The 11034-nt window shown below is 34.2% G+C and overlaps 1 long non-coding RNA gene across 1 annotated transcript; it reads right to left on the reverse strand.

Annotated features, from left to right (window-relative positions):
• Positions 1-269: 269 nt before the first annotated feature.
• Positions 270-6852, reverse strand: LOC136848183 (uncharacterized). The gene is made up of 4 exons (XR_010855964.1): positions 6791-6852; positions 2328-2760; positions 1549-1881; positions 270-798 (listed from the first exon to the last, which is right to left on the reverse strand). It is a non-coding gene; the product is annotated as an uncharacterized lncRNA (long non-coding RNA).
• Between the last annotated feature and the right edge of the window lie 4182 nt (positions 6853-11034).

Below are 11034 nucleotides of genomic sequence, written 5' to 3' on the forward strand. Positions count from 1 at the left end.
GGTGAAGCCATTACAACCTCGTGATGGCTCTTGGAAATCGCAGAACTTCTCCCGGTGGAAGATAGTGCTAATCATGGTAGAGAGTTTAAATTAAGTTTCTTCAGAATATGTCATTGAGGGTTTTAAATAAAAGGAACAGAGGCCCTAGAATGTTTCATTGAGGAAAGTAATTAAATAAAAGGAACAGAGGCCCTAGAATGTTTTTATTACCATCATCTACACATGTTACAGCAGTTTTCTTAAAATGTAATGTCACCATGTATATTGAAGTGCGGAGGAAATACTCTCCGCCAACATTGCCACCCTGTGGAAGAGTCTTACTGCAAAACTTGCTGTTTTTCATTGAATGGCTAAACTACCTTCTGTTCTTGCGTATCATCTATGCTGGATGGGTACTTCGGTGCGCTACTTCCAATTCAATCAACTGTTAATGCTTTGGCAGTATCAATGTCAACTCTGAATGTATAAGCTTCCCTCCAAGCTTGCCGCTTGCACTTCTCCTCGTCGTCTGGTGTGCTTCCATTTCATTCATCTGTTCTAGATCAGCTGTATGAATTTATGGGCTTTCTCCCAAGCCTGCTGCTGCCACTTTACTTTGTAGTCTGTTGGGCTTCGGCAGTATCAACTTCAATTCTGGTAGACAGAATATGAGCTTTCCAAAACTTTTTCCCAACCATCGTTTTACAGCTGAGCGTGTTCTCCAATTCTTTGCAACTCTCTCCACTGTGCAGTTCTTCCAGTTCCCACTTAGATTTCTTTTTCACCGTAGATTACACTGACATTTGCCACAAAACATACCTGAAATAAATTTTTATTGAAGAACCTCACAATATCTGCTAGCAATAGATTAAATATTTTCTGTTCCTGTATTTTAAACGGCAAATTTGTACGAAACATGCCGTTAAAAGGCAAACTGTTCTTTAGTCCAATAAATGGATATATGTATCATGGCAATTTCAATAGTCCAATAAATGGATATATGTATCATGGCAATTTCAATAAACAGATTTGATCAAAACCTCAATTGGTTAAAGCATTTCCTTAAATAAAATAAAGTAAATAAAATCCTAAATAACTTCCATGTGCTGTAAAATCTTTCGAAAGCTAAATTTCATATTCTGCAGAGTAATTCGTCTGCTGAACTCAAATTCATTTTAAAACGCCTGACCCACCCTATTTTAGGTGGAAGCACCAGATACAAACGCCTAACTGATTTATTATATATAAGATTAAAGCACCAGGTGTATTTAACGGGATGCGCAAAAGCGGTCATTTAAATTTAAATAATAAAATGGAAAAAACACGTTAAAACGAAGGAGGAGGGGGAGTTTATAAAAAGTATATTACCCTGAATTTATACCTTTTGATAAAGCTAAAATGTGGTTCTTTTAAATTCTTAATGCAAGTCATTATTCATTCTTAGTTTTGAACTCAAAAGTAAACTGTCCTTAAAAACAACGTTAAATATATCTAGTGGAGAGCACCCTAGTTCTAGCTTGAAATAACCCTTCATGAACAAAATGTATAGGGTGAAAACTAAGTACTAACCTAGACTGAAAATCCCTTCATCCAGGTCTTAAATTCTTGAGGTTCACAACTCATTGTGGATCCACGTCTGAATTCTTGAGCACAATTCATGGATTTAAGTCTTAATCTTTAGGAGCACAAACTCATCACGGATCCAAGTCTGAAATTCTTTAGCACAACTCATCGTGGATCTTCATCTCAAAATTCTTGAGTTGCACAATAAATCACGTATTCACGTCTTAAATTCTTGAGAAGCACATCAACTCATTACGGATCCAAGTCAAACTTGAATTTCACAGCAACTCCTCAGTGGAATGACTCCGGTCAACGATCAGACTTACGGCATTACAAGACCTGGAAGAGAGAACTCGGGTTAAATCAAACTGTGCATTACACTTTAATGATTACTTTTTAATCTGGAATATTTCTGGATTGTCACACTACATTTCAAAATCCAATGATTATCTCTAATCAAGGTAACTAACATTTCACCTTGAGAAATTACTATCCAAAATACCTCATTTACATTGAATTATATTTTCAATGATAAGTTTGAAAAAACTTTCTCCATAAAAAATTTGGTTTCCTAACTAGTGAGTAACAATTTTAACTAGATTAACCAAGGAAAACAGATCAAAGAATAAATCATTTCGTTAACCCGTATTTTCTACAGTATCTCATCTCGAATATATGACAATTCTAATCTTAAGTGACTAATGAAAAATAACTCAAGACTTAGAATTACAGTATATATTACTCAAGGTTAAGGCAACAATCCCACATTGTCACCATTAACTCACCTTCATTAAAGTGTACAATTCAAGTCTTGTTCTTTCAACATGCCACGTTTCGTAATGCAAATTCTGCCATTGTGGATTAATTTTTTCTTGTCTATGGATTTCATAAGCCAAACTTCTTCTTCACAGCCAAACTTCTTCCTCACAGCCAAACTTCTTCTTCACAGCCAAACTACTTCTTCACAGCCAAACTTCTTCTTCACAGCCAAACTTCTTCTTCACAGCCAAACTACTTCTTCACAGCCAAACTACTTCTTCACAGCCAAACTACTTCTTCACAGCCAAACTACTTCTTCACAGCCAAACTACTTCTTCACAGCCAAACTACTTCTTCACAGCCAAACTACTTCACATTTGAAAAACTGTTCGAATGATGTTTACATCAAGGTCCTGCACTACAGCATTCACAGTCAGGCACTGGGCGTGAAGCACACACCTGAAAAGAACAAAGTTTAGTAATCGTACACTAGAAAATTATTCAAAGTAATCAGGCCTGATGTTGAAAATTCTCAAACCTATTTTGATCAAAAGTTAAATTACATTCCATTGGCATAATTATTCCAAATGCTACTGTACGGCAAAATTACACTTCACGGTCTAAAGCGCCTTCCTTAAATATATGATGCAATATCTAATTGTAACCAACCATACACTATTAAAACTGCATCAAACAAGATTTTTCGGGGTCACTGATTTTTTCCTTTAGCTATTCTTTGACCTGGGAACCAATGGATAATCTATACAGACTTTCAGTACCCGAAAACATTCACAAGCTAGGTCTTGCAATCAAAAGTAGGCGTATACAACGGATGTAAAAAAGCACGAAAAACTGCAATGCAAGTTCAGCTGTACAACAGTAAAGAACATTTAAATGGGAAAAAGAGCGTGACAGTGGGTACCCAAATAAATTTCGAAACCAGATTCCTAAAATTATTGCCTGTATGCCTACCTAGTATTGCACGAGATTCTAACCATTCCTCAAAACTACAGCACATGCAGAGATTCTAGCTTACATCCTCAAGTCTTACTCATGTGCTTTAGTCATTCCTAGTATCAACGATACCAGTCGCAAATGCACGCTAAAATCTTTCCTAGTATCGACTACACCAGTCTTAAATGCAGATTCTAACTTTAATCCTTAAAAATAATTCATGTACTAAAAACCTTCCGAGTATCGCCTACACCAGTCCTAAATGCACGAGAATCTTTCATGCTTAAATGTAATTCATGTGTTAAATTCATTCCTGGTATCAAGTCTTAAATGCACGGGATTCTAACTTTAATCTTTAAACCTAATTCATGAGTTGAAATAATTCCAACAAGTCTTACTGTAAATCAACACAGTCTTAAATGCACGAGATTCTAATTTTTATCCTCAAAACTAATTCATGTCTTAAATAAATTTTTAACAATCTTCAAACATAATTCATGTGTATCTCACCACAAGTCTTAAATGCACGAAATTCTAATTTTTATCCTCAAACCTAATTCACGAGTTAAATTCATCCCTGGTATCAAACCTTAAATCACGAGATAAATAATTCCTGGTATCTCACCCCAAGTCTCAAAAATTCTATATCAAACCTAATTCATTTTAATCCACACACCCCAAGTCTCAAAAACAAAATCCATTCCCTGGTATCTCTACACTAGTCTTAACTGCATGAGTAACTTTAATCCTTGGGTTAATTTAAGTTTTCAAATCATTCCTGGTATCGACAGCACCATTCTTAAATGCACGAGGTTCTGACTTTAGTCCTTAAGTCTAATTCGCGTGCTAAACTCGTTCTCAATACCACCACTACTTTTAAATGCACAAGTTTCCAGCTCTTTCCTCAAGCCTAATTAATATGCTAACATTTTTCGAGTTCGGGTCGTTTCGGCCGTAAGTACGTTTACGTGCAAAGTGGGCGCTGTGTTTAGTCCCAGCCCCTTGGGAATGTACGTAAAACAAAATTACGGTAAATACCACAAACAACGTCTTAGGTTGTTTTGGATGTTACGGCCTAAATGACTTACGGCCAAAACGACCAGGACAAATTTTTCCTGGTATCAACAACTGTCTTACATGCACGAGAATCTAAACTTAATCCTGAAGGGTAATTAAAAAATCATAAAACTAGATTCTAACTTTAATCCTGAAGTCAACATTCTAACAATCCTGAAGTCTTCTTCTGCTAGATTCTAACTAATCCTGAAGTCTAATTCATGAGCTCGAATACCTCCTAGTGTCAACACCAGTCTTACGCGAGATTCTAAACTTGAATCCTGAGGTCTAATTCTTGTGCTAAAATCATTCCTAATAACTACACCGGTCTTAAATGTAAAAGATTCTCACTTTAATAAAGTAAATTAGGTGTTAAAATCATTCCTAATATCACTATATCAGGCTTAAATGCACAGGATTCTAACAACACCCCAAATTGAGAGCAGGAAAGGTTTGAACAGTATAGCAGCAGAAAACCTCGCAGTTGCGCTATGAAATAACTGTTAGGAAAGGGTGGATAGTAACATGGAACAAAAGTAATATGAATGGAGGTACAATAAAAGGAATGAAAAGGAAGTCTAACTCACGTGCTAAAACCATTCCTAGTATCTCTCCATCAGTCTTTAATGCTCGCTTCTTCAACTTTAATCTTCTAGTAAATTGTTAAAAACGTTTAATGTAGACCATACCAGTCTTGATGTACGAGATTCTAACAAGTCGTAGTTTATGTGCTAAAATAATTCCTGTTATCAACTAAACCTGTCTTAAATGCCGGAGATTGACTGACTCAAGTCATTAAGTCTAGTTCATGTGCTATAATCACAAAAGTATCGACTACACCAGTTATGAAGCAAGAGAGCTTCAGTCATGTGCTAAAATCATTCCAAGTATTGATTACACCACTCTTAAAAGCATAAAATTCTAACATCCTAATCAAGTCTAAGTCCTGTGTTAAAATCATTCCTAACAACTGCACCAACCTTAAATATACAAGATTTTAACTTTCCTAATCAAGTTCTGTGTTAAAATCATCCCTAACAACTGCACCAATCTTATATGTACAAGATTCTAACTTTCCTAATAAGTTTAAGTCCTGTTAAAATCATTCCTAGGATCAACTCCACCAGTTCTAAATGCACTTAAATTCTAATTAAAATTTAATTCATGTGCTAAAATTATTACTAGTATCACTATGCCAGTCAAATGCTCCAGATTCTAACTTTGATCCTCAAATCTCATACGCTCAAAAGGTGACGGCCAGACGAAGATCTTTTACTAATATGTTTTAGTTAAACAAAAAAAGGGTGCACAATGGGGTACGGGTGAGAATCTGAGAAATTACTCAGATAAATTTACTGTGTTTAGTTTTCACTTTCAACATCTAACTTTAAGCAGTCTAAATAAATAGTGTTGAAATTATACGTGTTAAAAACTATAACAGTCGTAAGTGAGCGAGTTTTAACTTAAAAATTAATACATGGGCAAAAATCACTATCAATTACACCCATCTTAAAAGCACGTTTATCTGCTATATTTACGTACATCAGCTAGCGCATGGGCTAACTTTGCCAGTCCTTACAGGAAAAAAAACTACGAAACTGGGGCTGAATGTCTTCCGTTAGTTTTGTGAAATATTCACTCTAGGACTTTGGAGATTAAATATATGGTTACCAGTGTTTGCCGTTAAATTTGCGAAGCTTCCTTTAAAATGGTTATTCTTTTATATACTGTAAAATTAATTGGTGCTCATCTGTAAAAATTTCAGGTGGCAACCATTGACCAATTTCAAAAATTGTTCTGGCCGCTTGGAAGGTTGCCCACGATTTTAGTCAAACATTTTACTCCGGTGCCACTTTCTACTGAATTGCGGTAGTCAAAGTGAAAACTGAAGTTGCGGATTCACCAAAATTCACCAAAATTACCGTATTACAAAACTTACAGCAACAAAATTCCAAGATACCTTTTTCCAAGATATAACGTACAAAAAAAATCACAACCTAGGGTAACTAAATTTTCAAGTAGTGCAAACGTTTGCCACAGACTCGTTTAAAAAGTCTAAGACTATTCAGAAACCGTTAAGCAACCCAAAATCGCTAGCCTGACAATCTCGAATCGACAAAGTACGCATTAAAAATACGCATAATTTTACTCTTAGAGAAATAAACTTAGTCTTGCGCTCAAAATTGAACTGCTACACTTCAAGAGAGGAGGGTGAGTGGGAAAGTGGGGGGAGGACACAAACTGGTATATAACTGAATAAGAAAAAAAAAATGGACTTGTAAATTGAAGTACTACGAAAAATGTCTTAAATTACATTGGCTGGTAAAAAAAAAAAAAAAAGTAACAACTGCACGGAGCTTCTGCACAAGATTTTGAAACCATTGTAAAACACCAAATATTCAAGGTACACGTCCCTACAACCCTGATGTTCAAAGAAAAATCACTAGGCTAAATGGTTATAGGACAAAACTTTGCTTACCTGAAAATTCCGTTGGGCCACAGGCAGCTGGACGGAAAGGGAGAATGATCCCTCAAGAACTGATTTACCACTTTGGGCAGAACTTTGAAAATCAAGGAAACAAAACTCACTTTTTCCATTGTCCTTGTGAGACAAGTGGCGCTATCTACAAGTAGTTTTCATGACTATCTTGTTTCCATTTTTTTTTTTTTTTTTGCAAATTGAATGCAAATTTATATTAAAGTACTTTTTCTCATCCATACATACATACACACACACACACACACACACACACACACACACATATATATATATATATATATATATATATATATATATATATATATATATATATATATATGTATATGGGACCAAAATTTATTTTTGACTCACAACATATAAAATTTTTCAGGGTGTCGAATTGTACTGTAATTAAGAGAACTTTAATTATACATATTCTCAATGCCTTTTGGAAATTATCAATACCCGTGACTTCCAAGCTAAATGAAGAATAGAACCAGTTATCAGGACTTGTTCGAGGGATAAGTCAGTATTAGAAATACGGGAATGAAGGTAAAAAGTGAGATAAGGCAAAAGAGAATTGGGAGGAGGGCTGACTTACTTTTCATTTTTTATATATATATATATATATATATATATATATATATATATATATATATATATATATATATATATATATATATATATATATATATATATATATATATATACTGTATATATATTCGTCGCCTTATTTAGAAAGGTACTTTTTCACGCTAATTTGATCTGCCATTCATTTTTTTTTTCTGAAATATTAATCTTACATTACAGTATATTATACTTTTAATAAGATCGTTGTGCATTTCAGAAGAAAAGTGTTTAGAACAGGACAAAATCTAATAAAATCTCATTCCTGCAGTTACTGATAATATGACCTCGATTTCTAAAACTTTTGTAATATACATGCACACAAATGTATGTGTGTGTGTGTGTGTGTTTACCCTAAGAAAAATTGGCTATGGTTCAATATAAACACCAAATTGAAAAGGCCAGTGAATACGATATCGGTAGCATACAATGGAGTGGATAAAAGAAAACGGGCTAGGTTATCGGCTAAAGAAAACGTATTCAAAACAGTTTTAGCGCAAACTAATGCATAATAAGTATTCTCGTTTAGACATTGATCACATGTCTTCTTTCAAGAGGATTACTAAAGATGGATTTTCACAACCTATAGATTATACGTTCTCAATAAGGCAGTGATAAAATTACAAAATAAATCGGATATATCAAAATAAATGGAATGTTCTTCTTTTTGACTTTAATTAATTCTCTGTTAAGGCAACTACACTATTGTTATTATTCATCTGAGAAGTATAAATTATTTGATTAGTAATTAGTGCTGTGAATGCCACTCAAATTAATTTTCTGTTGATTTGTATGGGTCTGAAAAGTATTCATTTAACTAAAGTCCAATTGGCTGGTGATAGGTAAAATTTTATTTTACAAATGGAAATGTCACACACATTATCTCTAAAAGCCACTGATGTAATAACATATCATACTACACAGTGAACTGAAAACAGGATTTACTTCCTGTAAATGAATTCCCCTTTGGTGTAAGTTACTCCCTAGGTATAGTGAACTGGATATTAAACGAAATTTGTAGTTTAATATTTGCGTATAACAGGATAAGTTCTTCCTCAAGGTCTTGATCAGAATATTTTACTGGAACCCTGAGTTTGCAGTATCTGGATGTTTAACGCTAGAAAATCCTTTTGGTTTCTCATCCGGAATAAGAAATTTCTGAAATATGTCATTATAAACAGTCTTAGTGGTAGAAACAAACACACACACACACACACACACACATATATATATACATATGTGTATATAATGTGTTTATATATACATATATATATATATATATATATATACACATATATGTGTATTATATATGTTTATATGTGTGTGTGTGCGTTTACTGCTACACATACGGCAGAGAGATGTGATCTTTGCTTGGTATAACGCAGCCGCTAACTAGTAAACAGATTACGTAATGCACAATAAAGTGAAGAGGAGTTTGATGACCTTCACTTGAATTAGATGACTGATTAGAGAACCTTGTAACCTAGCATATGGGTAAATAATATTTGTGACACCGGGCTATCAATAAAACTTTCGTACTTCAGAATGACTTCATCAAAATTTATGATATATCTATATGTTTATATATATATATATTTATATATATATATATATATATATATATATATATATATATATATATATATATATATATATATATATATATTATATATATATATATATATATATATATATATATATATATATATATATATATGCATGCATATATGTATGTATGCATGCATGTATTTATGAAAGTATATAAACATATTATCAAAATTTCTCTCTCTTCTAATAAAAAAAAAATAGCTCTTATTTATGAAAGCACACTTTTGTCTTTCTGAAGCTTTGATTATTAGGGCATAAGCAAACTTTCTTACCACGCTTTAAGCGCATGAACTTCTCTTGTGCTGACAAACCTTGGTTTTGCAATTGCAGTGGTGGAGAGGAGAGGAAATTGTATGAGCAAACATTATCATTCGGCTGCCATGTGACACGACCGAAGTCCAATGCGCATGTGCTAAGTGCTTCGTTTATCCTCGGACTGAGGTTCAAGAGGAAAGGTTGCACCTTGAATTAAGCATCGGAAGGACAGTGAAATGATTACTTGATATATTTCTCTATAAATCTTTATCTTATTCGTACGTTTCTGTTCCTGGTATTTATGGAATTGTTACTGATTTCTTATTTTCCTGGTGAAATAATAATTTCATTTTTTTTATGTTACTCATGCTATTTAACATTTTTATCAAATTATCACATGACTTCATATTCTTGTTGTTATTTCTGTGTTTCCATAATTATTCCATACTAACATTAATTTATGAACATTTTTCCCACGAGGTGAACATGAAATTATAATTGCTTATCTAGACCCTTGCATGAAGTGTGTCTTTCAGTATGAGACTAAAAATAATGACAAAGATAAATGCAAATAATAATTTGATAAATAAACGATAAAAGCTAACAGTGTATTACAAACATTTTCTTTATGATAAAGGAGTATTCAGTTCAGTGCTGATATAATTGTATATAAATAAATAAATAAATATATATATATATGTGTGTGTGTGTACATAAATATGTATATACCTTAATCTTTTTAGTTTTCTGCAATTCTCTAAGGGATGAGATTGCTAGCCTCGCGCCCTTCTCTTGATCACGGCTCCTGCTGGTACAAAACACAACTGGGTCGACTGGTTGGGTGGCAAGTGGGATCCAGTCAATCGGTTTTCTACGGCAGTATATACTGTAATTATTGAATATAAACAAGTAAAATGTTAGCCGAAGTTTCTTCGACGCAATCGAGTTTTCTGTCCGGTGGTGGCCTCAGCCACGGCCCATAAAACTCTTAGCCACGGTCCATGAAACTCAGCCATGGTCCGGTGGTGGCCAATGCTGTTGGTACCTATGGCGCTGCCAGAAGTACGATTAGGGCCAGCTTTAATCTTAAACAAAATAAAAATTACTGAGGCTAGAGGGCTGCAATTTAGTATGTTTGATGATTAAAGGGTGGATGACCAACATACCAATTTGCACTCCCCTAGCGTCAGTAGTTTTCAAGATCTAAGGGCGGACGGACAGACAAAGACGACACAATAGTTTTGTTTTACAGAAAAGTAAAACAGTGAGACCTATGTGAATACAAAGATGATACGATATATAAGTTCAGCTTCTCTGTTCTCTAGTCTTTTCGGATACGCTTTCCACTGAAAACCTTCAGTTCTGATCTTCAGACAGAACTGAAGAAAGTCTCCTTCATCACCAGGATTCGAACTGGGTTTCAGAAGGATGGAGTTTCAGAGTTCCTTCCGCATGCTACCTAGAAGGAAGGGCAGCAAGGAATGTTAGGAGCATTTATATGTAACCCGTGACCTCCTTTCACTTCTGTCAACCCATTCACAAACGCACCCAAGTGGGTTCGCATAACAGGGTATTACTTTAGAAAACATCGCCAGGACACCTGGTAAGTCCGTCTGTTAGCTCATTCTGAATGTCACTTTGAATTTTTTTTTTTTTTTTTTTGCTTTTTGGACAGGCAGCGATGCTTCTTTCGTTAAATATGAATCATCTGGTTTCACTGCAAAGTTTAGCGATCTTTTTTTCGTTAAAAAGGA

Source organism: Macrobrachium rosenbergii, chromosome 18 (assembly GCF_040412425.1).
Source record: "Macrobrachium rosenbergii isolate ZJJX-2024 chromosome 18, ASM4041242v1, whole genome shotgun sequence".
In the NCBI taxonomy this organism is placed as follows: Eukaryota; Metazoa; Arthropoda; class Malacostraca; order Decapoda; family Palaemonidae; genus Macrobrachium; species Macrobrachium rosenbergii.